Source organism: Suricata suricatta, chromosome 8, assembly GCF_006229205.1.
Source record: "Suricata suricatta isolate VVHF042 chromosome 8, meerkat_22Aug2017_6uvM2_HiC, whole genome shotgun sequence".
NCBI classification, from domain to species: Eukaryota; Metazoa; Chordata; class Mammalia; order Carnivora; family Herpestidae; genus Suricata; species Suricata suricatta.
The window spans coordinates 62,254,026-62,281,627 of record NC_043707.1 but is presented as its reverse complement, the minus strand read 5'-3'; positions in this window follow the sequence as shown (position 1 = coordinate 62,281,627).

Below are 27,602 nucleotides of genomic sequence, written 5' to 3'. Positions count from 1 at the left end.
AGCCACAGCAATTTCTTACTAGACATGTCTTTGGAGTTAAGGGAAACAAAGCAAAAATGACCGTTTGGTCAGGAGTAGTATGTGGGTATTGCTGTGTCTTCAGAGCATGACATCAAGAAGTGCTTGAGGTCCCATTATTGGTGATGATATCTGATCATCTAGTTTATTTATTATTTGTAAATTTATTTTGAATTTGCATATTGTACTCTGTACTATTGTACTAAATGTCTCCTAATGTGTGGATATTTTATGTGTACGAAGGCCTAAGTTTTTATTTCCCAGCAATACTAGGAGGTATAGGAAGAATTTTCCTTTTAATCTATTTTCCCAGGGAGTTGTCATCCAGTAATTACACTAATATAGCTATTATAAATGTAATAGATAGGAGATGGAGTATAGCAGAAAATATTACTGGGTCTGAGTATACAGTTCTGGGCAATGCCAGAGACTTTCTGGCAGCTTATTTCTTGATTTTGGATTCTGATGCTTTCCCCAATATTTAACTTGAAGCAGTAATCTGCACTGAGTTTCTAGACCCAAGCCAGGAAATACTCAAGGTCTGTAGCACTTTCCACTCAATGAACTTTTCTCTAGCTGCTCTGATCATCTTCATTCAGAATTCAGTTTAGATTTCCTCTTTTCTCTTTCTATCTTTCTTTCTTTCTTTCCTGAAAATGTTTGGGAAAACAGAAGTTCTCAATAAAGAAAAAAGATCATCCAGTTTAGCCATCAGGCATGTAGCTTGATGAACTTTAAATATTGTGGACACTAATCCTATCACAACAGGAAATTTCACTTTGAAGAAAAAGATAAAAATTGTTCCACTTCACAGAAACTGTAGTTAGATTTCCCTGGCTGTGGGTGCAGAATAACTTTGGGTAAGAACAGCTTGTGGGACTGGTAGACTACATAGCAATTCCTGGCTCTCCATCTTCTACCTGTGAACCTGAACTTCCTCATCCGTAAAATGGAGGTAATATATACTTTCCTCACAGAATATGAGGGTTAATTAGACAATGTTCCTAAAGTATGAAGAGCACTTCTAACTATACTTAGTGTCAGGTAGATAATAAGGGTACAGTAAAGATTTTATCATAATTATCTTCCACTTAGATTAGATTTCACAAGAGTATGGATGGAGGCTTAACCAAACTTTGACAACTCAAGCTTGTCTTAATTTGAAGATGTTAGTAATGACATTGTACATTGGAAAAAAACCCAGGATTTTAGAGGAACAAAATATGACTGTTCAGGGGAAAAGAGAGTTGGTTTTGAATCTGATGATTTTAGGTACAATCTTTACCAAGACGTGTTTGGGTAAATTATTTACTCTCAGCCTCAGTTTCATAATCTATATAATTTTCAGAGTTGTTCTAAGGATTCAAATTACTTCATTGGGAGGTAAATAGGTTGCCTGTGAGGGCTCTCAGTTTTCTTCTTCACAGTTTAACAGAGCCTTGGACCCCGAAGTCTTGAAGCCATTCCTGACTCTTTGGACCCTCAAGTCTCCTGATTGTGGAAATGGATTAGACAAGGCTGCTTACCATCTTTCCCCCACAACCAACCCTGAGCCCCCTATTAGAAAGACAAAATGGCTTCATTATGATAGCCTCCAACAATAGCTTTACATTTCATCTGATTTTCTATGAAATTATTGCCAATGATGAAATAAAATATGCTAAACGATATTGTCTTTCTCAGTGTATAAAGGTTAATTCAAGTAGTACCCATTAAAAGTAGTCAAGAGGAAAATAAGATTTAAAGTTTGTTTTTTTATTTTCTGGGCTACATTCAGCTCTTAGTTGTTCAGTGCTTTGAACTGGATGCCATATTATATATCCATGAACCTATATATTCATAAACACTTACAAGTTCTTATTAGTTTTGTGAAAGTTAATTACATTACAGATCTGAATATTTGAATAATATTCTTAGATGTTTGAGTCTCATTATATTGAAAATTATATTTATACAGTTTCCTAATAAAGTCTGACTTTGGATTTTTACAGATGACTTAGAAATAAATCATCTAAGTATTTTTAAGCATTTATGTATTGAAATGGAATATTGTAGGTACTGAGACATAAGGAGTTATGAGACATAGTGTCTCTCCTCAAAGAGCTTGTAATCCAATTAAAAAGAGAAAGCAAACATAGGCAAAAGAAATGATATTTGAAAATCCCAAGTAGTAAAACTTAATGACCAAGTAAATAGACCAGACCATATTGCTTAAAAGAATGAAAAAGGAAGATAAGATAACTTCCAAATAGGGTTATTAAAGAAGGCTCATGATTACTAAGAGCTAACATTTATTGAAAGCTTATTATATGCAAGTCACTGTTCTAAGTGTTTTACACATTTTGTCTCACATAAGCCTTAGAGCCTGAGAGGAAGGTACTATTATTCCCATCTTACAGGGGAGGAAGGTGAAGCACGGTGATGTTACACATCTTGATGAAGGTCATATCATATATTTAGTAAGCAGTGGAACTGGAATGGAGGCTGGTCAGACTGTGGAACTCTGTGTTCTTAGACTTTATGCCAAATACCCCTTGAAGGAGTCAAATTAAAGGCAGACCTTAGAGGATGAGGGGAATTAGAATGGAAGACATTTTGGGTAGGTCAGTGAGATCACAGGCTTGGGGTAGGAAAGTACAAGTTACTTTTTCAAAAAGTGAGTAGTCCCTTTTTGATGCAGTCAAGAGTGCCAGTAAGAGTGAAAAAAGGTAAGAGAGGAATGAGTGAAATTTGGGGCTTCATTGTAGAGGGCCCTATAATTCAGGTTTAAGATAAGCTACTTTAACTCCATGATTACCAATGACCAACTAAGCATTTTTTTAATGTGAGTTAAGATGCTGGCATATGTTTATCCATATCCCTCAAGAAGGCAAGAGAACTGTATCTCTCTGTGCAAGATCTGTGGTTTCCCATAAAATCTGCACCTGACTCTATCCACATTTTCTCTCTTTGACATTCTTCTTCACATGCCAGAGATAAACAGGGTCATGCCAATGACCTTCATCTTGATGGTTCTTAGTTACTGTCCTTTAGTTTTTTGTGGCATTCTTTGATACTCAATCATTTCTTACAACCTGGACCATTCTTTGTTTTTGGGATCCTGTGCCTGTGTAATTTTTTCTATTTCTGAAGGTACTTTCCTGTGTGTGTGTGTAGTGTGTTTCATCTTTCCAAACTCCTGAATATAGGTTCTGTCATAGCCCATTTTATTTCATGTTCTCTCTTTACCATTATTGCTTCCACAATAGAGTAGGTAACTTTAAATCTAGACTTCTGAATGTTTATCTGTGCTCCAGAGCTACTTGACCAGGAATTCCATTTACTGACACTTGTGCAGGAGAAAAACACCCTGTATGTGTTAAGCCCCAGGATGAATTTTTAGGCCCAGAAGTCTTTGTGTTTAGCCTTTTTTACTTCCACTGGCCACAGGGGTTTAGATTACTTAATTTTCCTCTTTATCTGTTCCTTCCCTCTCTTTCCATATGGCTTTTTCTCCTTTTCTTTCAAAGAGTTTTTGCAGATAGGTTATGGTCTAAGTTCTTCCCTTTGTCAACGTTTCTGAACACAAGAACACAGGCTTTTTGCATTTTAAGGCGTTTATAGTACAGGCACACCTTCAGATAATGAGCTTGAAATAACTGAGGTTAAGAAATCTTTCACAATTCAAAATGTTGTAGTCCACGGTTTATAATTCTTAATTCATTTACTAGGGTGGTAGCTTCTAGAAACTGGAGCCTCTTCTTTTATTACATCCCTTCACCAATCCCACTACCCATCCATCATGGAGATACTACTCAATGTTCCAACACAGAGCCCCCACATTCCTACTTCACTGCCTTTATATACCGCACTACTTGTGCTTCTATTGCCTTCTAAAATGCCTAGATAGCCAAAACACTGTTCATTCAATGCCTAATATATATGGAACACTGTTAGATGCAGATTACAGATACATTATCTCTACTTCCTCATGGAACCTATATGCCATTTGTAAATATTGTGTGTGTGTGTGACAACTATGTGTATAATGATTTGTCTACTGCAGTTTTCAACTGTGATGAATAAGGTGGGTCATATAAGAACCACATGCTTTCCCAGAGTCTTCCTCTGTAAGTTAGAAATATACTTTTGTCCTAGCCACAGCAATCAGACAAGAAATAAAAGGTATCCAAATTGTTAAGGAAGAGGTAAAATTTTTACTACTTGTAGATGACATCATACTATAGATAGAAAACCTTAAAGACTTCATGAAAAAACGACTAGAACTGATAAATTAATTTAGTAAAGTTGCAGGATACAAAATTAACATACAGAAATCTGTTGTATTTCTATCCACTAAAAACGTAGTGGAAAGATTAAGAAAGCAATATCATTTACCCCAAAGAATAAAATACCTAGTTAGAAACTTAACCAGAGGTGAAAGATCTGCACTCCATAAACTATAAAACACTGATCAAAGAAATTGAAGATGATGCAAACAAATAGAAAGATATTTCAATGTTCGCAGATTGGAAGAACCAACATTGTTAACATGTATATGATACCCAAAGCAAACTACATATTTGATGCAATTCCTATCAAAATATCAACAGCATTTTTTCACAGAACTAAAACAAATAATCCTAAAGTTTGTATGGAACTATAAAATACAATGATAGCCAAATCTTAAGAAGAACAAAACTGAATCCCAGATTTCAAGATATATTACAAAACTGTAAAATTAAAACAATATTGTACTGGTATAAGAATAAACATAGATGAATTGAACAGATAGATACCCCTGAAATAAACCCACAATTATATGATCAACTAATCTTTAACAAAGGATACAAGAATATACAATGGGGGAGAAGAGAATCTTTAATAGCACTGGACAGCTTACATGTGAAAGAATGAAATTGGACTATTTTCTTACACCATACACAAAAATAAATCCAAAATGGATTAAAGACCGAAATGTGAGACTTGAAATCATAAAACTCTTAGAAGACATAGGGAATAATTCTTTGATATCAGCCATAGCAACATTTTCCTAGATATTTCTCCTTCATAAGGGAAACAAAAGGAAAAATAATCTATTAGGACTACTATAAAATAAAAAGCTCTGTACGGTGAAGGAAACAATCAATAAAACAAAAAGCCAATCTTTTTGAATGGGAGAAAATAATTTCAAATGACATATCCAATAAAACATTGATATCTAAAATATATAGAGAGCTTCTATAACAACCCCCAAAATCTAAAATTCTGATTAAGAAAATGGGCAGCAGACATCAAGACATTTTCCCAAAGAAGACAAACAGATGGCAAATAGACATATGACAAGATGCTCAACACCACTAATAATTAGGAAAGTGCAAATCAAGAGCACAATGATTTATCACCTCACACCCATCAGAATGGCTGGAATCAAAATGACAGGAAATAGCAAGTGTTGACAGGGAAGTAGAGAAAAAGGAACTCTTGTACACTTTTGGTGGGAATGTAAGTTGGAACAATCATTGTGGAAAACAGTATGGAGTTTTCTCAAAAAATTAAAAATAGAACTACCATATGATCTAGTAATTCTACTACTAGACATTTACCCAAAGAAATGGAAACACTAATTCAAAAACATACATGCACCTCTGTTTATTGCAGCATTATTTAAAAAACCAAGATATGGAAGCAATTCAAATGTCCATTTTTCAATAAACAAGAGGATGTACGTACATACATACACACACATACACACACAATGGAATATCACTAAGCCATTAAAAATAATGGGGCCTTTTTTTGACAATGTGGATATTATACTAAGAGGGTATTATACTAAGTGAAATATGTCAGAAAGACATAGACCATATGATTTCACTTAAATAGGAAATCTAAAAACCAATGACTGTGGTGCCTGGGTGGCTCAGTTGGTTAAGTATCACTCTTGGTTTCAACTCAGGTCATGCTCTTTTTGTTTCATAAGTTTGAGCCCTTCTCGGGCTCTGCACTGGCAGCATGGAGCCTGCTTGGGATTCTCTCTCTCCCTCTCTATATACCCCTCCTCCACTTACAGTGTCTTTCTCTTGAAATAAACTTAAAATTAAAAAAAAATGAATAAACTAACAAAAAAGCAGAACAAAACCTAGAAATATAGAGACCTATAACAGAGAACAAACTGACGGTTACCAGAAGGGAGGTGGCTGGGAGACTGGCAAAATGGATGAAAAGGAATGCAAGGTATAGGCTTATACTTATGGAATGAATAAGTCATGGGGAGGGGCCCCCGGGTGGCTCAGTCAGTTAAGTGTTGGTCTCTTGATTTCATCTCAGATCATGATCTCATAGTTTGTGAGATAAATAGACTATAGGATTATCTCTCTCCCTCTCTCTCTGCCTCCGCCCACCCCACTCATGTTCATCCTCTGTCTTTCAAAATAAATAAATACTTAAAAAAAGTAATGGGAAAAAAGTAGAGTGTAGAGAATATAGTCAATGGTATTTTTGTAGCATTGAATGGTGACAGATTGTGGTAAGCATAGCACAAGGTATACAATTGTTGAATCATTGTTGTATACCTGAAACTAACACACAATATTCTGAATCAACTAAACTAAAATGAAATGAGGAAGGAAGGAAGGAAGGAAGGAAGGAAGGAAGGAAGGAAGGAAGGGATGGAAGAAGGGAGGAAGGGAAGAAGGAAGGATTTCAGTTGAAAACTCCACTTAGGGAGGAAAAACAGGAAACTGCAGGTCTATACCACACACATTGATCATATTCTGCATTTCTGAATATAATATTAAAATATATCATGAAAGCAGAGATACCTATGAAAAGTAACGTGTCAGATCCTTATCTTGGCATTAGAGCATGTTTCTTGGCAGGAAATCTGACTCCCTGCCCCAGACCAGCTAGGTGTATTTTCTAGTTCAGTATTCCTGATCAGTCCCTTCTTGATAAAGTACTAGATGCACTTCTTTTTAAGTGCATATATGTGTCTGCATTCTCATAGCAGTTCAGTTTTGGTGGCAGATTTTCATTACATTTTGTCCTGTTTTATTCTTGGGTGATGCTCCTAGTGGTTTTGAATCAAACATAAGCCAGTATTCTCTAAGCTTCAGGGGTTTTTTCCTGTTGATTTAACCCGCTTCGAACCTCTCCATTCACTTTAAAAACTCCTTTTAATTTGTTAAAAGCCAATTCTAGCAATATCTGCCTCTTAAGCCATCCTTCCCAAACTCTGTGTACCAAGCTAATTTGTTTGTTTATTTTGGGAATCAAGCCCACTTGCATTGGATTAATAACAGTTATTTGAGACACTTGTCCACATGGTATGTTGTTCTGTGCTTAATGGCCCTTGTCTCGGGACAGGGATGAAGAAAAATGGATTGGCAAGAAGCAGATGGGGCTTTTGCTTGCCTAATTTGCCTTTGTCATATCACCCATTACTGTACTAGGAATTCCAAATCTCGAGATAGAATAAGGTAACAGAAGATTATTGCCTATCCTCCATTCTCTCCTTCCTGAAGGTGGAGCATGTTGGGTAAAAGAGTAACATATGTTTAATTTGGATGCTTTGAATTTAAGCTTGTAAGCAAATTTCCAGGCAGAAGGGTTTTGAAAATAGTTGAAATAAGAAATAGAATAGACATAGGGGATTTGGTCTAGAGAGGTAGTTTTACATTCTAATATCAACAGTTTTATGGTTGAAATCTTAAGTACATTTAAGCTAATGAGGAAGTAAATCAATGGAAAGAACATTTAAGATTCAAATAAGGCAAATACATAGCCATGTATTGTATATATTACTAAAATGCCTGGGTGGCTCAGTCGGTTAAGCAACTGACTCTTGATTTTGGCTCAGGTCATGATGTCACAGTTTGTATGTTGGGCTGTGCACTGACAGCACTGAGCCTTCTTGGGTTTCTCTCTTCCTCTCTCTCTGCCCCTCCTCCATTCACATACACACTGCTTCTCTCTCTCAAAAATAAACTTAGAAAAATAAAAGTCACAAAATAGTGGTTTCAATTTTTATAATCATAACAAATACTTCTGTTAAAGAGAGGAGGAACATAAAGAGATAGATTAATTATAGGAATGGGGGGAATAATGAAATTAAAACACCAAGGGAGAAGAATGCTTCCAGTAGAGTCTCAAATGTATAGCAAATAGAGGTGTCAAATATGTATCAAATAGAGGATCAAATACACTCCAGAAAGAGCAATGTTACTGACTGACAAGTCGTGGGGTTTGGCAAGTTGAAGAGGTCATTGACAGTGATGTTAGTAGATTGGTAGTAGGGGCAAGAGTCAGAATATGAGAAATTAAAATGAAAAGAAGTCAGGAATTGGAGGCATTTGTTTAGATTCTTGGAATAAAAGAGAAAGGTGCTATTGATTGGTAAGTAGAAATAGTGATAAAATTAAGCAGAGAAGTATTAATCAGAGTAAATGAAATGTTTCTTTTATAAAAATGTTTATTTATTTATTTATTTTTGAGAGTGAGAGAGAGGGAGGGAGGGGGGGAGGGAGAGGGAGGGAGAGAGAGAGAGACCACAGGCAGGAGAGGGACAGAGAGAGAAAGGGAGACACAGAATCTGAAGCAGGCCCCAGGCTCCAGGCTGTCAGCGTACAGCCCAGCACAGGGCTCAGACCCCACAAACTGTGAAATCATGACCTGAGCCGAAGTCACCCGGCACCCCAAAGTATTTCAATGTTGGAAGGGAAGGGAAAGGATGGAATAGAGCTTGTATTGAGAAAACAACTGAACTGATGGAGGGTGGTAAGGGTGGGAGGTAAACATAAAAAAAGTGGAAGGAGTGTAAGAGTTTTCTCAAGAATTTTCCTTTGTGTGAACTGAACCTGAGATGGCATGGGGCCTTCCACATCATGCAAGAACTTGCCTCCTGCAGCTTTTAATAATAGACATTGTCCATGTCTCCATTTCACAGATTCTATCTTCTTTCAAACATCAGTTGAAACTTTCTACCTTGCTTTGGCACTCTATTTACATTCTATTTTCCTACACATCCCATAATATGGCTTATTACCACATAGAATAGTGTCACATGCACAAGAATAGGGTAAAGCACTGTGTGCCTCATGATTAGTAATGCAAGTGCTGCAGGAATAAAGTGATCATTCTTATTCAATGCGTAAGTATCCATAAGAACAATTCTTTTTAAAGCTGTCCATAAAATCTTTATGATGAATTACACCAGAAATACAATAATAGATAGAATAAAAAGGAGAGTAATACTTTATCCTTTTTAAAAAATGTCTTAATGTTCATTTATTTTGAGAGAGAGAGAGATGGAGCATGAATGGGGGAGGGACAAAGAGAATCCCAAGTGGGCTCTCCCTGTTAGCACAGAGCCTGATACAGGGCTTGAACTCACAAGCCGTGAGATCATGACCTGAGCTGAAACCATGAGTTGGCCACTTAACTAACTGAGCCACCCAGGCACCCTATTTTATTCTTTTTAAGGTAAGGATTTTAAAAACAAGATTTTTTTTCTGAACTGTATTATCATGTAAAGTGTTCTTGGGTTTTGTTTTTGGCTTAGATTCAACAGACTTTATAAAATCAACTTCAAATTCAATTACTGTCATCTCTCCCCATTTCCCACCCCCCCCTCTGCAAGTGTTAAAGATGTGACTAGGACTGAGATTTTGTTTTTAAAACAAAGCATGTGTGATTAAAGCATCTACAATTATTAGAGGAGAGTCTATTTTAATAACCCTCTCTGATTTTTGTGCATACAATGTAGACACAGGGGATTTTAACTTGGTACAAGTACTTTCCCAGTTATAATTAGAATTGAGCAAAAACAGTGATCAATAGATTTTTCTCTCCTTTGGGTTATAAGAAGTCTGCAACAGGAATTATATTTTGGGATGAGGTGCAAGGAAGTTATTTAGAAAAAAAAGAGTTAATCATAGCCATTATAATTTGATCTGGGTGAAATAGACTTTTAAATAAACTTTTTACTTAATCCACCTGAATTCAGCTTTCTTTTGTGTAATCCCCACAGCAATGTTTTCATGTTGGCTTACGTTATTTTTCTTTTGTTTGTTATTTCATAACTTTGTGATATTTACATCAGTGCCAGTGACCAGAGAGAAGAATTTGTTCACTCTGTTCTTTCTCACACTACGGAATGATTCATACAAATTGACGCAGGATGCAGAAAAGGTTTCATTAATTCCAGACAGGTCATGGGATTGAAGAAATATATAGGGTGTTAATTGAAAATATCAGGTTGTGTGCTTTCTCTTTCTTAATTTCCCAGGCTAAAGCCTTGCTGGGTTTTTCTCTTTTGTCACATAGTGCATATCTCATGTTTTTAAAAATTAGCTTTGGGTTGCTGAGGGGTTGAAACATCATACTGAAACTTGTCTTAAACTAAATTATTATAAAGCATTTGATTGTGTGAATGTTTCATTTCTCTGCCACATCTTTTATCTATATTAGTTAGGTTGAAAAGATTAATTCAAGTTCGTCTGGATTTTAGATATTCTGTGTAAAATAGCTAATAGAATGTCGTAGTCTGTTCCACAAATTTCTTCTTGGGTAATTTTATTAGGAAAGATATGTAATTCTCCATTTTAAGAACTATGTCATATATTCTTCAACTATAAGGTTAGGAAAAATAACACTACTTGACTTAGTGATGGGCTGTCATATGCAAGGAGCTCAGACTTGATAAATCATTCTGCAAAGATGAGAATGCACAGGGCAGCTTTCAAGATACCCATACAGAGGGCTATGAATGTGGGTCTTTAAAAAGATCATTTTAGGGAAAGGGGCAAGATGGCGGAGAAGTAGGGAGTCTGTAACTTTCACCCGCCTGCATCCATCAAACTGAGAAGGACTGCAGCCACAATACTCTGATCTGCAAGAGTGGGAGGAAAACACACAGAGTCCAAAAAGAAATAGCCTCATAGGTGCCTGAGTGATTGCAAACTGCCGAAATAAAAACGGCTGGGCCCAGAGGCACAAAGGGGAGGGAGTCTCCCCAACCCCCCAGCGCAGAGCCACAGAGAGACTAGGGGAAGAGAAAAAGAGACTGAAAACACTCATAGATCTGTCTCTAGAGAAGAGAAAAACCTTGGCCCAGGTGGAGAGGGATACGATCATCCTATATATAACCACTGGGCATGGGGAGAGAAACTCATCCCTTTAGCTGGTGCATTTTCCTAGGGCTCCATCCACTGACTCCAGGCCAGGAGAAAGCCTCTCCCCAGTCCCCATACTCTATCCTGGCTAGGAAGCCGCCCACCTGCAGGAGTACATCTCATCTCTGGTGGTAGCATTAAAATACGTAGACTAGGATTTGGAAACGAGGTGGGGCTTGGAAAACACAACTTGGCCCACCCGCAGCACAGAAAGATCAGACCCAAAAGAGGCAATACTTGGTTCGAGAAGGGCTTGGGGTGCCCCCATTCTTCTCCCCACAACCACAGAGAGCAGCCTTCTAGACCTAGCTACACCAAACCATGCCCATCTGTGCTGGAGAGCTGCCTTTTTTCCCCCTTTTTCTCTTTTACCCCCTGGAGCCTGAGAAAGACCAACAATGATGCATTGCTCTGATTAGATCAATTCTTGCCATTCAGATATATTTTCCCTTATCTAATTCTTATCTCTCCGCTCTGCTGGTTTTACACTTTTAGACTGTCCTTTGTCTTTTTTTGTTTCTGTCTCCCCCTTTCTTTTCTTTTCTTTTTTTTTTTTTCTTACCCCTTTTGGTTTGCTTGCATGTTTGATTTATCCATGCATTTGTGTGCTTTTGTTTCCTGTGTGTTTGTCTGTTTTCCTTTTCAGGGATACCTCAAGAAACAAGCCAAAGTACACATGGTGGAGACTCCCAAATATCACAGAGTAGGGAAATAAAATAACCAGAAGCACAACAAAAGAAACTGAGAGACACCATTAAAAAAGCACTTCCTGAATGGACAGACCCTGGACAGTCAATGAACCTCCATTCATATAGCAATAGTAGGGGTGCCTGGGTGGCTCAGTTGGTTGAGTGTCTGACTTCAGCTCAGATCATGATCTCATGGTTTGTGGATCTGAGCCCTGCATCAGGCTCTGTACTGACAGCTAGCTCAGATCCTGGAGCCTGCTTCAGATTCCATACATTCCTCTCTCTCTGACATTCCCCTGCTTGCACTGTCTCTCTCTGTCTCTCAAAAAATAAATTTAAAAAACCATAAAAATTTATTTAAAGAATATAGCAATACTAACAGAGGCAGAGTGCATTATGAGCTTTTAAAACCAACAAGAGACAGAAAGTTAGCCAAAATGATGAAATGAAAGAAATCTCCTCCAACGAAATTCCAGGAAGACATCACAGCCACAGAACTGCTAAAAACAGATATAAGCAATAAGTGAACAAGAATTTAGAACAATTGTCATGAAATTAATCACTGGGCTTGAAAAAAGCATGGAAGTCATCAAAGAAGCTATTGATACCAAGACTAGGGACTTTCAAAATAGCTGTGACAAGTTTAAAAAGGCTATAAATGAGGTGCATGATAAAATGGAGGCAGCCACTGCATGGAATGAAAAAGCAGAGAAGAGAATTGGTGAATTAGAAGACACAGTTATAGCAAAAGAGGAAGCTGAGAAAAAGAGAGAGAAATAGATCCAAGAGCATGAAAAAAGAATTTGAGACCTGAGTGATACAATCAAATGGAACAATATCCATATAACAGGAATTTCTGAAGAAGAAGAAAGAGAAAAATGTCCTGAAGGGGTGCTTGATCAAATTATAGCTGAGAACTTCCACAATTTGGGGAAGGAAATAGACATTGAAATCCAAGAAGCACAGAAAACTCCCCTCATCATAACTTGACTTTAACATTGGCATGACATATCACAGTGAAACTGGCAAAACATAAAGAGAGTTTTAAAAGCAAGTAGGGAAAAAAGGGCCCTAATATACAAAGGGAGACCTATCAGAGTGGTTACGAACCTATCTACTGAAACTTGGCAGGCCAGAAAGGAATGGCAGGAAATTTTCAATGTGATGAATGGAAAAAAAATATGCAGCTAAGAATCCTTTATCCAGAAAACATGTCATTCAAAATAGGAGAGATAAAGGTTTTCCTAAGTAAACAAAAATTGACAGAATTTATCACGACCAAACCAGCCCTACAAGAAATCCTAAGAGGATCTCTATGAGGGAAATGTTGCAAGGAATACAAGGTACCAGAGACACCACTAAAAGCATACCCTACAGAGAACACAATGAATCATAACCCACATTTTTCAATAATAACACTGAATGTAAATGGACTAAGTGCTCCGATCAAACGACATAGGGTAGCAGAATGGATAAAAAAAAATCCATCTATTTGCCATCTACAAGAGACTCCTTTTAGACCTGAAGACACCTTAAGATTAAAAATAAGGGGATGGAGAAATATCTATCATGCAACAGCGAATCAAAAGAAAGCCGGAGTAGCCACGCTTATATTGGAAAAAGCAGACTTTAAAGTAAAGGCAGTAACAAAAGATGAAGAAGGACATTATATAATAATTACAGGGTCTCTCTATCAGGAATCACTAACAATTATAAACATCTAAGCTCCAAATTTGGAAGCACTCAAATACATAAAAGAATCACAAACAGAAACAATCTCATTGATAAGAATACACTAATTGCAGCAGAATTTAGTACTCCACTTACAGCAATGAGTAGCTCAACTAGACAGAAATTCACTAAAGAAACAATGGACCCCAATGACACATTGGAACAGATGTATTTGACCGATGTATTTAGAAGTCTACATCCTGAGGCTAGAGAATTCACTTTCTTCTCAAGTGCACATGACACATTCTCTAAGATCAACAACATACTGGGTCATAAAGCAGCCCTCAATACATATAAACGAATTGAGATCATACCATGCACACTTTCAGATCACAATGCTATGAAACTTGAAATCAATTACAGGAGAAAGTCTGGAAAACGTCTTAAAACATGGAGGTTAAAAACCACCCTACTAAAGAATGATTGGGCCAATTAGGCAATTAGAGAAGAAATTTTTTAAAAATATGGAAACAAATAAAAATGAAAATACAACAATGCACTCTCTGGGACACAGCAAAGACAGTTCTAAGAGGAAAGTGTATTGCAATCCAGGCCTATTTCAAGATACTAAAAAAAACACATATTCAAAATCTAACAGAGCACCTAAAGGAACTAGACAGGGAACAGCAAGCTCACCCCAAATCCAGCAGAAGAAGAGAAATAATAAAGACCAGGGAAGAAATAAACAATATAGAATCCAAAAAACAAACAAACAAACAAACCCAAACAAAACCCAAAAACAATTGTACAGATCAATGAAACCAAGAGTTGGTTTTTTGAAAAAATGAGCAAAATTGATAAATCTCTAACCAGGCTCCTTGGAAAGAAAAGAGGGAACACCCAAATAGAACACCAAAATAGACATGAATGAAAATGGATCTATTACAACTGATCCCTCAGAAATACAAGGAATCATCAGGGAATACTATGAAAAATCATATGCCAACAAACTGGACAGTCTAGAAGAAATGGACAAATTCCTAAACACACATGCACTACCAAAAGTCAAATGGAAAGAGAAAATCTGAACAGACCCATAACCAATGAATAAAGCAAACCTGTTATCAAAAATATCCCAATGAATAAGAGCCACATGGCTTCCCTGGGGAATTCTTCCAGGCATTTAAAGCAGAGTTAATACCCATTCTTCTCAAGCTATTCCAACTAATAGAAATAGAAGGAAAACTTCTGAACTTATTCTACAAAGCCAGCATCACTTTGTTTCCCAAACCGGACAGAGACCCAGCAAAAAAAAGACAACTACAGGCCAATATTCTTAATGAATACAGATGCAAAAATACTCAACAAGATACTAGCAAATCAAATTCAACAGCATATAAAAAGAATTATCCATCATGATGAAGTAGGATTCATTCCTGGGTTACAGGGCTGGTTCAATATTTGCAAATCCATCAGTGTGATACATCACATTAACAAAAGGATAAAAACCATATGATCCTGTTGATAAAAGCAGAAAAAAACCATTTGATAAAATACAGCATCCTTTCTTAATAAAAACCCTCTAGAAGACTGTGATGGAAGGAATTTACTTAAACATCATAATAGCCATTTATGAAAAGCCCACAGCTAATATCCTCAATGGGGAAAAACTGGGAGCTTTCCCCTTGAGATCAGGAACATGAAAATGCTGTCCACTGTCATCACTGTTGTTTATCATAGTGGTGGAAGTCCTAGCATCAGCAATCAGACAACAAAAGGAAATAAAAGGCATCAGAACTGGCAAAGATGAAGTCACACTTTCACTTTTTGCAGATTACATGATACTCTACATGGAAAACCCCACCGATTCCACCAGAAGCCTACTAGAAATGATCCATGAATTCAGCAAAGTCGTAGGGTACAAAAATCAACGTACAGAAATTGGTTTCATTTTTATACACCAATAATGAAGCAACAGAAAGAGAAATCAAGAAACTGATCCTATTCACAATTTCATGAAAAACCATAAAATACCTAGGAATAAACCTAACCAAAAATGTAAATGATCTGGATGCTGAAAACTATAGAAAACTGATAAAAGAAATTGAAGAAGACACAAAGAAATGGAAAAACATTCCATGCTCATGGATCAGAAAAATAAACATTGTTAAAATGTCATTGTTACCTAAAGCATTCTACACATTTAATGCAATCCCAATCAAAATTACACCAGCATTCTTCTCAAAGCCAGAATAAACTACCCTAAAACTTGTATGGAACTACAAAAACCCCCAAATAGCCAAAATAATATTGAAGAAGAAAGCCAAAAATGGAAGCATCACAATTCAAGACTTTAGCCTCTACTACAAAGCTGTCATCATTAAGACAGTATGATATTGTCACAAAAACAGACACATAGACCAATGGAATAGAATAGATAACCCAGAACTGGGCCCACAAGTATATGACCAATTAATCTTTGACAAAGCAGGAAAGAATATCCAATGGAAAAAAGACTGCCTCTTTAGCAGGTGGTGCTGGGAGAGCTGGACAGCAACATGCAGAAGAATGAAACTAGACCACTTTCTTATACCAAACACAAAAATAAACTCAAAATGGCTGAAGGACCTGAATATGAGACAGGAAACCATCAAAACCCTCAAGGAGAAAGCAGAAAACAACCTCCTTGACCTCAACCGCAGCAATTTCCTATTCTACACATCCCCAAAGGCAAGGGAATCAAGAGCAAAAATGAACTCTTAGGACCTCATCAAGGTAAAAAGCTTCTGCACTGCAAAGAAAAAAATCAAGAAAACGAATAGGCAACTGATGGAATGGGAAAAGATAGTTGCAAATGACACATCGGATAAAGGGCTAGTATCCAAAGTCTACAAGGAACTCACCAAACTCCACACCCGGAAAATGAATAATTTACTGAAGAAATGGGCAGAAGACATGAATAGACTCTTCTCCAAAGAAGACATCCAGACGGCCAACAAGCGCATGAAACAATGCTCACCATCAGTCATCATCAGGGAAATACAAATCAAAACCACAATGAGATACCACCTCATGCTGGTTAGAGTGGCTAAAATGAACAAATTAAGAGACTAGAAATATTGGCGAGGATGTGGAGAAACAGGCACCCTCCTACACTGTTGGTGGGAATGTAAACTGGTGCAGCTGCTCCGGAAAACAGTGTGGAGGTTCCTCAAAACACTATCAGTAGAACTCCCCTATGACCCAGCAATAGCACTGCTGGGGATCTACCCAAGGGATACAGAGTGCTGAGGCATAGGGGCACATGTACCCTAATGTTCATAGCAGCACTTTCAACAATAGCCAAATCTTTGGAAATAGCCTAAATGTCCATCAACTGATGAATGGATAATGAAGATGTGGTTTATATATACAATGGAATACTACATGGCAATGAGAAAAAATGAAATCTGGCCATTCATAGCAATGTGGATGGACCTTGAGGGTGTCATGCTAAGTGAAATAGGTCAGGCAGATAAGGACAGATACCATATGTTTCACTTATAGGTCTAACAGGAGAAACTTGATAGATGGCCATGGGGAGGAGAAGTGGGGAAGATCATTTTATTTTATTTATTTGCCTCTGGAGGCTTCTCTGTGGGCATATGTATCACAGAAAATAGAAATTTTGGTAAACTTTGTGATTAAACTGTGTGAAGTATAGGAACCATTAAGTTTGCTCAATTTTCATCTTCTGAAAGTAAAGAATTGAAACTGCTACATGTATAAACTGGTTTGAATGAAATCCTAGAGAACTTGGAATCTGGGACTCTTGAAATATCTTTTAATTGCATTCTAGCTTCTGGAACTTCAGCCATTTCAGCCAAAGAGAAATGACTAGCACTTAGAAGCCTGATAAGATCCTATGATTCTGAAGAATTATTCTTCTCATACAGATCAGTGGACTTCCAGAAACAATGTTCTTCTATCATCTTCTCTGTCAATCCAAGTAGACAGAGAAGTCTCCTTTCTTTGTTTTTTTTCCCCCTCATCTGCCTCCTTTTCTCTGGATCTCTTCTCTTTTATTTTTTGTTAGAACTAGTGGAAACATTTCAGGTTTTTCACTTCCCTTTAACTTCTACTTTAGACCTGTAATCACTCCTAGAATTTCTATAGGGGAAAGGGAGCCACAAAAGTGACATTTTTCCTACTTACGCTATCTGCCTTCTCAGCAATTGCTCATATGGCTGTATAGCATTTTACTAGTTTACTTCTAAACATGCAAAGAACCTTGTTGACTATTTTAATTACAAAAATAATACATGCTCGTGGCAAACAAAAGAACACACAAATCTTAAAAATTAAATTTGTAAAATAATACAAATTTGTAATTGAAGTCAAAGTATTATCACTTTAAAATAGAATGCTGTCTTTGGCGGCTGGCTTCTTAGGGAAGTGGATGGACCTCGAGGGTGTCATGCTAAGTGAATTATGTCAGGCGGAGAAGGACAGATACCATATGTTTGCACTCATAGGTCTAACAGGAGAACAGGAGAAACCTAATGGAGGACAAGGAGGAGGGGAAGAGGGAAAGAGTTGGGGAGAGAGAGGGAAGCAAAACTTGAGAGACTATTGAATACTGAAAATGAACTGAGGGTTGAAGGGGAAGGGGGGGAAGAGGTGGTGGTGATGGAGGAGAGCACTTGTGGGGAAGAGCACTGGGTGTTGTATGGAAACTAATTTGACAATAAACTATTTAAAAAAATAAAATAGAATGCTATAAATATATTTTACAAAAAGCTCATTGTAAACACAAAGAAAATACTTTTGTGGGGCACCGGGTTGGCTCAATCAGTTGAGTGACTGACTTTGGCTCAGGTCATGATCTCATGGTTCATGAGCTCAAGTCCCACATTGATCTCTCTACTGGTCTCTCTGCTGTCAGCACAGAGCCCTCTTTGGATCCTCTGTCTCCATTTCTCACTGACTCTCCCACCTCTCTCTCAAAAATAAACTTTAAAAAATAAGATAAACAAAGGACAATGAGAAAAGAATCAAAGTATGTCACTATTAAATAGTCAATGAAAAACAAAGGGAGATAGAAAGAGGGAAAGAGGGACCAAAAAACAATAGGACAGAAAGAAAAAATAATAATAAGATGGTAATTATAAATCTTTCCCTATTAGTAATTACTTTAAATGTAAATGAATTGAACTCATTAACCAAAAGATATAGAGATGCTAAATGAGCAAAAATGCATGATTAAGCTATAACTGTCTATAATAGATTTGTTTAAGATTTCAGGACATACATAGGCTGAAAGTGAAAGCATAGAAAAAGACATTCCATGCAAATACTAACCAAAAGTGAACAGCAGCAGTCGAATCTATAACAGACAAAATAGCCTTTAAATCAAAAAGTTTCACAAAGTTTCACAAGAGACAAAGAAGTACATCATGTAATTAGAAAGGGTCAATTCAACATAAAGATACAACAATTATAAATATATATCTAACCAACATCAGAGCACCCAAGTATATGAAGGAAACGCTGAGAGATCTGAAGGTTAGAAATAGCACTTATGGGGAAGAGCACTGGGTGTTGTATGGAAAACAACTTGACAATAAAATATTGAAATAAAAAAAGTGAAAAAAAAGAAATAGCAATACGATAATAATAGGTTTTTATGGATAATAGGTATTGATCCATCAATAATGGATATAACACACAGAAAATAAAAAGCTGACTTGTACCACATTTAGATCAAATGAACCTAAAAGATATATTCAGAACATTCCACCTAACAGAGGCAGAATATACATTCTTCTCAAGTACACATGGGACATTCTCCAGGATGGATCACATGATAGGTAATCAAATTGACAAACTGACAAAGAATTGACAAATTCTTGGCTAAAAGAAAATGAAAAAGGACTCAAATAAAACCAGAAATGAAAGAGGAGAAACGTCAACTGGTGCCACAGAAATTTAAAAAAATGTTTTGAGACTACTATGAATAATTATATGCCAATAAATTGTATAGCCTACTAAAAAATGAATAAATTCCTAGAACCATACTACCTACCTAGACTGAACAGAGAAGAACTAAAACATCTGAATAGATCTGTAATTGATAGGTAGATTGAGTCATTTCTCAGGGATAAGGATCAGCCTTCACTGAAGTATTCTATCAAGATTTAAAAAATGAATACGAGTGTTTTTCAAACTCTCCCAAAAGTGAGGAAAGAACACTTGTAATTCATTTTATCAGACCAACAGTGTGCTGAGACAAATGACAAAGACACAAGAAGAAAGCTATACATCAGTATCTCTTATAAATAGAAATATAAAAATCCTCAATAAAACAATAGTGAACTGAATTCAACAGCACATTAGAAAGATCAGATATCATGAGTAAGTGGGATTTATCCCTGGAATGCAAGTATGATTCCACATATGAAAGTCAATGTGATACCCAAATTAACAGAATGAAGGATAAAAATCACATGATGATCTCAATAGATTCAGAAGAAGCATTTGACAAAATTTAACACCCTTTCATGATAAAAGCACTCAACAAACAGGAGTAGAAGGAAATTATCTAAAAATAATAAAGTCTATATAAGAAAAGCCCACAACTAACATCATACTCAATGGTAAACTAAAAGGTTTTCTTCTGAGATCAAGAGCAACAGAAGGAAGATAACCAAGGTACCATAGAGGAGGGAAGAGAAGATGACAGAGTAGGAGGATATTGAGCTGACCTCCCATGGACACACCAAGGAAACAACTATATATTATTGTATCTCACTCCGAAAATGATCTGAGATTGGCACAACAGATTTTCCACGGCTAAAGTCATAAAGAGGTCTGCATCAAAAAGGATAGGAGGGGAAGAGACACAGTTGGGGACCAAACCCCTGTTACTACCATCTACAAGCAAGCAGGAGATCACAAGCATGGAGGAGTGAGAGGATCAAGCCCCACACTGGGCACCTCTGGTCCTGGAGTCCCAAACTGGGAAGACAAGTCCTCATAATGTCTGCCTTTGAAATAAAGGGTGCCTTTGAAATAAAGGGTGCTTAATGCTGGAAGATTTAAAAAGCAGTGGGGCTTAATTCTAGAAGAGATAGAGGGCCATAAGAAATGAGGATCTGCCCTTAAAGAGCCAGCACACTTTTTGACTAGGCCTGAGGCCCTGCACAGAACTAGGAATTTTTAAAAAGCTAGATAATACATGATGATTTGTTGATTTAGGGCATGTGCTGGAGGGACAAGTACCTGCGGGGACTTCGTGGAAATGGTTGTGTTAATAGGCACCATTTTTCTTGCATTGTTTTTCAGTCTAGCTAGCCAGATGCTTGCAGGAGCCAGGTTTGAAACTGTCCATTTACCTTGTGAGCACCACTTGCCCTCCTTTAGTATTTCCCTGAAGACCCAGCCCACTCAACCCACCCATGCAGCAAGTGTTCCTTCAAAGTGGCTTCTACACTTCCACACATGGGAGCAGCTTCCATCAGGACCAGCATCCTCATAAGGCATCTACCATCCCATGACAGTCCCAGCTGTGACAGGTGTCTTTCTAAAGTGATTCCTGTGGAGGGGGGGGTGGAGCTAACCTTACACATTAGCAGTCACAGAAGGTCATTGTAGATAGCTGGGCTGAAGGCTGGGTATACCCACCAGCAAAACCACAGTTGCTACAGCAGGGCTCAGCCAGCTATGCAAGGGACATGCTCTTCCCACAAGTGCCACCACAGAAGGTGAGGCAGGTCACTGAAACCATCTGGGCTGAGGGCCATTACTTCTCCCCCCACTAGTCTGCTCACATTAGTTCCTGCTCAAGAATACAGAGAAAAGAATCCAAGTATATCACTAAAAAAAAAGCCAACAAACTATGAAAGAGTGAAAGAGGAGAAAGGATCAAGAAAATTTATAGAAACAATCACAAAACAAGTTAACAAAATGGCAATAGATATATTTCTATCAATAATTACTTTGAATGTAAATGGACTAAATGCTCTAATCAAAAGACAAAGTGATGGAATGCATAAAAAAGAAAGACTTGCCTAGATGCTGCCTACAACAGACTCAATTTCAAACCTAAAACACCTGCAGATTAAAAGTGAGGAGATAGATATTTATTATGCAAATGGATGTCAAAAGAAAGCTGGTATAGAAATACTTCTATCAGATGAAGTAGTCTTTAAAATAAAGACTGAGGGGACCTGGGGGGACCTGGCTCACTTGGCTACGTGTCTGACTTTGGCTCAGGTCATGACTCATAGTTCATAGGTTTGAGCCCCATGTAAGGCTCTGTGTTGTCAGCACAGAGCCTGGAGCCTGCCTTAAATTCTTTGTCTCCCTCTCTCTCTGCCCCTCCCATACTCATGCTCTGTCTGTCTGTCTCTCTCACTCTCTCTCTCAAAAATAAACAAACATTAAAAAATAAAATAAAACAAAGACTGAAAAAAAAGACAAAGAAGGACACTATAAAGGGGACAAACCAACAAAAGGATAAAAAAATTGTAAATATTTATGAACCCAACTTGAAAGCACTGAAATACGTAAAACAGTTAATAACAAACATTAAAAAATAGTAATACAATAATAGTAGAGGACTTTAAGACCCCACTTACATCAGTGGACAAATCATTCAAATAGAAAACCAAAAAGAAACAATGGCTTAAATGACATATTGAACCAGATGGATTTACCAGACATACTCATAACATTTCATTCTAAAATGCAGAACAGGGGCACCTGGGTGGCACAGTCAGTTAAGCATCTGACTTCAGCTCAGGTCATGATCTCACAGTTCATGGGTTCGAGCTCCACTTCAGGCTCTGTGCTGACAGCTCAGAGCCTGGAGCCTGCTTCTGATTCTGTGTTTCCCTCTCTCTCTGACCCTCCTTTGTTCACACTCTGTGTCTCTCTCTCTCTCTCTCTCAAAAATAAATAAATATAAAAAATTAAAATGCAGAATATACATTTTTTTCAAGTGCATGTGGAACATTTTCCAGAACAGATTACATATTATGCCACAAACCAAGTCTCAACAAATTTTAAAAAGCTGAAGTCATATCATACATTTTCTGACTACAATGCTATGAAACTAGAAATTAACCACAAGAAAAAATCTGGACAGAGCACATACACATGGAGGTTAAATAACATGTTATTACACAATGATTGGGTCAGCCTAGAAATTAAAGAAGAAATAAAAAATTACATGAAAACAAATGAAAATAAAAACACAATGGTCCAAAATCTTTGAGGTGCAGCTAAAGTAGATCTAAGGCAAGTTTATAGCAATATAAGCCTAACTCAAAAGCAAGAAAAATCTCAAATAAGCAACCTAACCTTACATCTAAAGGAACTAGAGAAAGAACAACAAAAAATCCAAACCCAGAAAAATGAAGGAAATAATAAAGATTAGAGCAGAAATAAATATAGAAACAAACCCCCCCACAACCCCACATAGAACAGATCAATGAAACCAAGAGTTAGTTGTTTGAAAACATCAACAAAATTGATAAACCTTTAGCAAGACTCAAATGAGAGAGAGAGAACCCAAATAAACAAAATTACTGATTAAAGAGGAGAAATAACAACCAACTCCACAGAAATACAAACAATTGTTATGCAATATTATGAAAACCTATTTGCCAACAAATTGGACAACTTAAAAAAATAGATAAATTCCTAGATCATATAACTTAGCAAAAGTAAAGCAGGAAGAAATAGAAAATTTGAACAGACCAATCACTATCAATGAAAATTGAATCAGTAAAAAAAAAACTTCCCAAAATTAAAAGTCCAGGGTCAGATGGCTTCACAGGCTAATTCTACCAAAAGTTAAAGAAGAGATAATACTCATTTTCTTAAACTATTCCCAAAAATAAAGAGGAAAGAAAACACCCAAATTCTTTCTTTGATGCCAGTATCACCCTGATACCAAAACCAAATAAAGACATCACAATAAAGAACTACAGGCCAATCTTTGATGAATATAGATGCAAAAATCATTAAAACAATACTAGCAAACTGAATCCAACATATTTTTAAAAATCATATACAACAATAAAGTCAGATTTATTCCTAGATGCAAGGCAGTTAAACATATGCAAATAAATCAGCTTGATATGTCACATCAATAAGAGAAAGTATAAAAATCATATGATCATTTCAATAGATGTAGAAAAAGCATTTGACAAAGTATGGCATTCATTCATGATGAAAATCCTCTGGAAAGTGTATCTAGAGGGAACATATCTCAATATAACAACGACCTTACATGAAAAACCCACTGCAAACATCATACTCAATGGTGAGAAATGGAGAGTATTTCCCCTAAAATCAGGAAAAAGGGCTGTCCTCACTCACCATTTTTATTTAACTTAGTACTGGAAGTCCTAACCACAGCAATTAGACAACATAAAGAAATAAAATATAAGAAAGAAGTAAAATTCTATTTTCAGATGACATGAAACTATATATAGAAAACCCTAAAAACATCACAAAAACACCCCAAAACCTGCTAGATGTGATAAACAAATTCAGTAAATTGTAGGATACAAAACCAAAATACAGAGATCTGTTGTATTTTTACACATCATCAATGAAGCAGCAGAAAGATAAATTAAGAAATATAATCCCATTTTCAACTGCACCAAACCAATAAAATATCTTGGAATAAACAGAACCAAAGAGGTGAAAATCCTGAGAACTATAAAATACAGATAAGTGAAATTGAAGATGACAAAGAAATGGAAAGACATTCCATGCTCATGGATCAGAAGAACAATATTATTAAAATATCTATAATACCCAAAGCAATCTACAGATTTAATTCAATCCCTATCAAAATACCAAACATTTTTATAGAATTAGAACAATCCTTAATTTTCTGTGGAACCACAAAAGAACTTGAATAGCCAAAGCAATCTTGAAATAGAAAAACAAAACTGGAGGTATGACCATTCCATAGTTCAGGTTCTGTTATAAAGCTGTAGTGATTAAAAGAATATGGTACTGGCATAAAAATAGACACATAGATCAATGGAACAGAGAAGAAAGCCCAGAAATAAACTCACAATTATATGGCAAATTAATCACTGACAAAGGAGGAATGAATATATAATTGGAAAAAGATAGTCTCTAACAAATGGGGTTGGGAAATTTGGACAGCTACATGCAGAAAAATAAAATTGGACCATTTTCTCACACCAGACCCAAAATTAAACTTAAAATGGATTAAAGACCTAGATGTGAGACCTGAAACTATGAAAATCTTCAAAGATAACACAGGCAGTAATGTGTATGACATTGGCCATACAAACACTTTTCTAGACTTGTCTCCCGAGGCAAGGGAAATAAAAGCAAAAATAAACCACTGGGACTACATCAAAATAAAAAGTTTCTGCACAGCAAAGGTATCAGTCAAAAAAAAAAAAACCTAAAAGACAACATACTGAATGGAAGAAGATATTTGCAAAAGACAAATGTAACTATCCAAATATAACTGATACAACTCAATAACCAAAACGCAAACAATCCAATTAAAAAATGACAAATATAACTATCCAAATATAACTGATACAACTCAGTAACCAAAACCGCAAACAATCCAATTAAAACATGGGCAGAAGGGGTGCCTGGGTGGCTTAGACGGTTAAGCATCCAAATTCAGCTCAGGTCATGATCTCACGGTTTGTGAGTTTGAGTACCACATCGTGCTCTGTGCTGGAAGCTCAGAGCCTGGAGCCTGATTCTGATTCTATGTTTCCTTCTCTGTCTGCCCACCCGCGTTCACACTCTTTCTTAAAAATAAAATAAACATTAATAAAATGGGCAGACTACATGAACAGACATTTCTCCAAAGAAGACATACAGATGGCCAACAGACACATGAAAAAATGTTCAACATCACTCATGATCAGGGAAATGTAAATCGAAAGTGAGATATCAACTCATACCTGTCAGGATGACTAAAATCAATAACACAGGAAACAACAGGTGTTAAGAAGGGTGTGGAGAGAAAGGAACACTCCTGCATGGTTAGTGGGAACGTAAATTGGTGCAGCTATTGGGGAAAGGATATGGAGGTTTCTTAAAAAATTAAATTAGAACTACCCCATAATCCAGTAATCGCGCAACTGGGAATTTACCCAAAAAACACAAAACATTAATTTAAAGGGATGCATGCATCTCAATGTTTATTATCCAAATAAGGAAATAACCTGTGTCCATTGATAGGTGAGTGGATAAAAAAAGATGTGGTATATATACACAATGGATTATTATTCAGCAATTTAGGAGAACAAAATCTTCCCATTTGCAACAACATGAATAGAGCTAGAGAGTATAATGCTAAGTGAAATAAGTCAGTCAGAAAGACAAATATCATATGATTTCATTTACATGTAGAATTTAAGAAACAAAACAAACGAGCAAAGGACAAAAAGGGGAGACAAACCAAGAAGCAGACTCTCACCTACAGAGAACAAACTGTTGGTTACCAGAGGGGAGGTCGGGTTGGAAATGGGGGAAACAGGGGATGAGGATTAAAGAGTACACTTATCATTATGAAAAAAAATAAAATAAGTACATACTGATCAATAATTACTTTAAATATAAATAGACTGATGCTCCAATTAAAAGACAAAGTTAACTAATGGATAAAAAATCAAGACCCATCTATAGGCTTCCTACAATGGACTCACTTCAGACTTAAAGATATACAGACAGAGATTGAAGGGATAGATAAAGATATTCCATGCAATTAAAAGCCACAAAAAGCTGGGGTGTATTGATAAAATAGATTTTAAAACAAAGACTGTAAGCAATAGGCAAGGAGGGCATTGCATAATGATAATGAGATCAATCCAACAGGAGTATATAATAATTGTAAATATATATGCACTCAACAAAGAAGCACCTAAATATATAAAGCAAATATTATCAGACATAAAGGGAAAAATTGACAGTAATACAATGATATTAGGGGACAGTATTTATTTATCCAGACAGAAAATCAGTAAGGAAAGGTGTCTTTGAATGACAAAGTAGACAAGATGGATTTCACAAATATAACAGTATATTCCAGTCCAAAACAGCAGAATAACATTCTTTTAAGTCTAAATGGAACTACCTTCAGGACAGATTGCATATTAGAACCACAAAACAAGTCTCAAAAATGTAAGATTGAAAGCCTCTCTCACATATTTTCTCTTTTTTAAAATAGTGAGTTAACATACAGTGCAATGTTGTTTTCAGAAGCAGAATTCAGTGATTCATCACTTGCATACAACACTCTGCTCATCACTAGCACCTTCCTTAATGCCCATTACCCATGTAGCCAGCCCATCTCCCACCCACCTTCCTCCATCAATCTTCCATTTGTTTGCTATCATTAAGAGTCTCTTGTGGTTTGTTTACTTTTCTGTTCTCCCCCCTCCTTCCCATATGTTTATGTATTTTGTTTCTTAAAGTACACATATGAGTGAAATCATATGATATTTTCTTTCTCTGATTGACTTATTTTGCTTAGCATAATACATTCTAGCTCCATCCATGTCATTGCAAATGGCAAGATTTCATTGTTTTAATAGGTGGATAATATTCATTGTGTACATATACCACATCTTCTTTATCCATTCATCTGTTGATGAACATTTGGGCTCTCTCTACAGTTTGGCTATTGTTGATAATTCTATTAGAAACATTGGGGGTGAATGTATCTCTTCAAATCTGTATTTTTGTATCCTTTGGGTAAAGACCTAATAGTGCAATTGCTGGATCATGGGATAGTTCTATTTTTAGTTTAGTTTTTTTTTTGAGGAACCTTTGTACTGTTCTCTAGAGTGGCTGTACCAGTTCACATACCCACCAGCAGTGGAAGAGTGTCACCCTTTCTCTACATCTACTAATACCTGTTTTGTGTGTGTGTGTGTGTGTGTTGTTAATTTTAGTCATTCTGACAGGTGTGAGGTGGTATCTAATAATGGTTTTGATTTGTAGTTCCCTAATTATGAGTGATGCTGAGCATCTTTTCATGTGTCTGTTAGCCATCTGGATGTCTTCTTTAAAA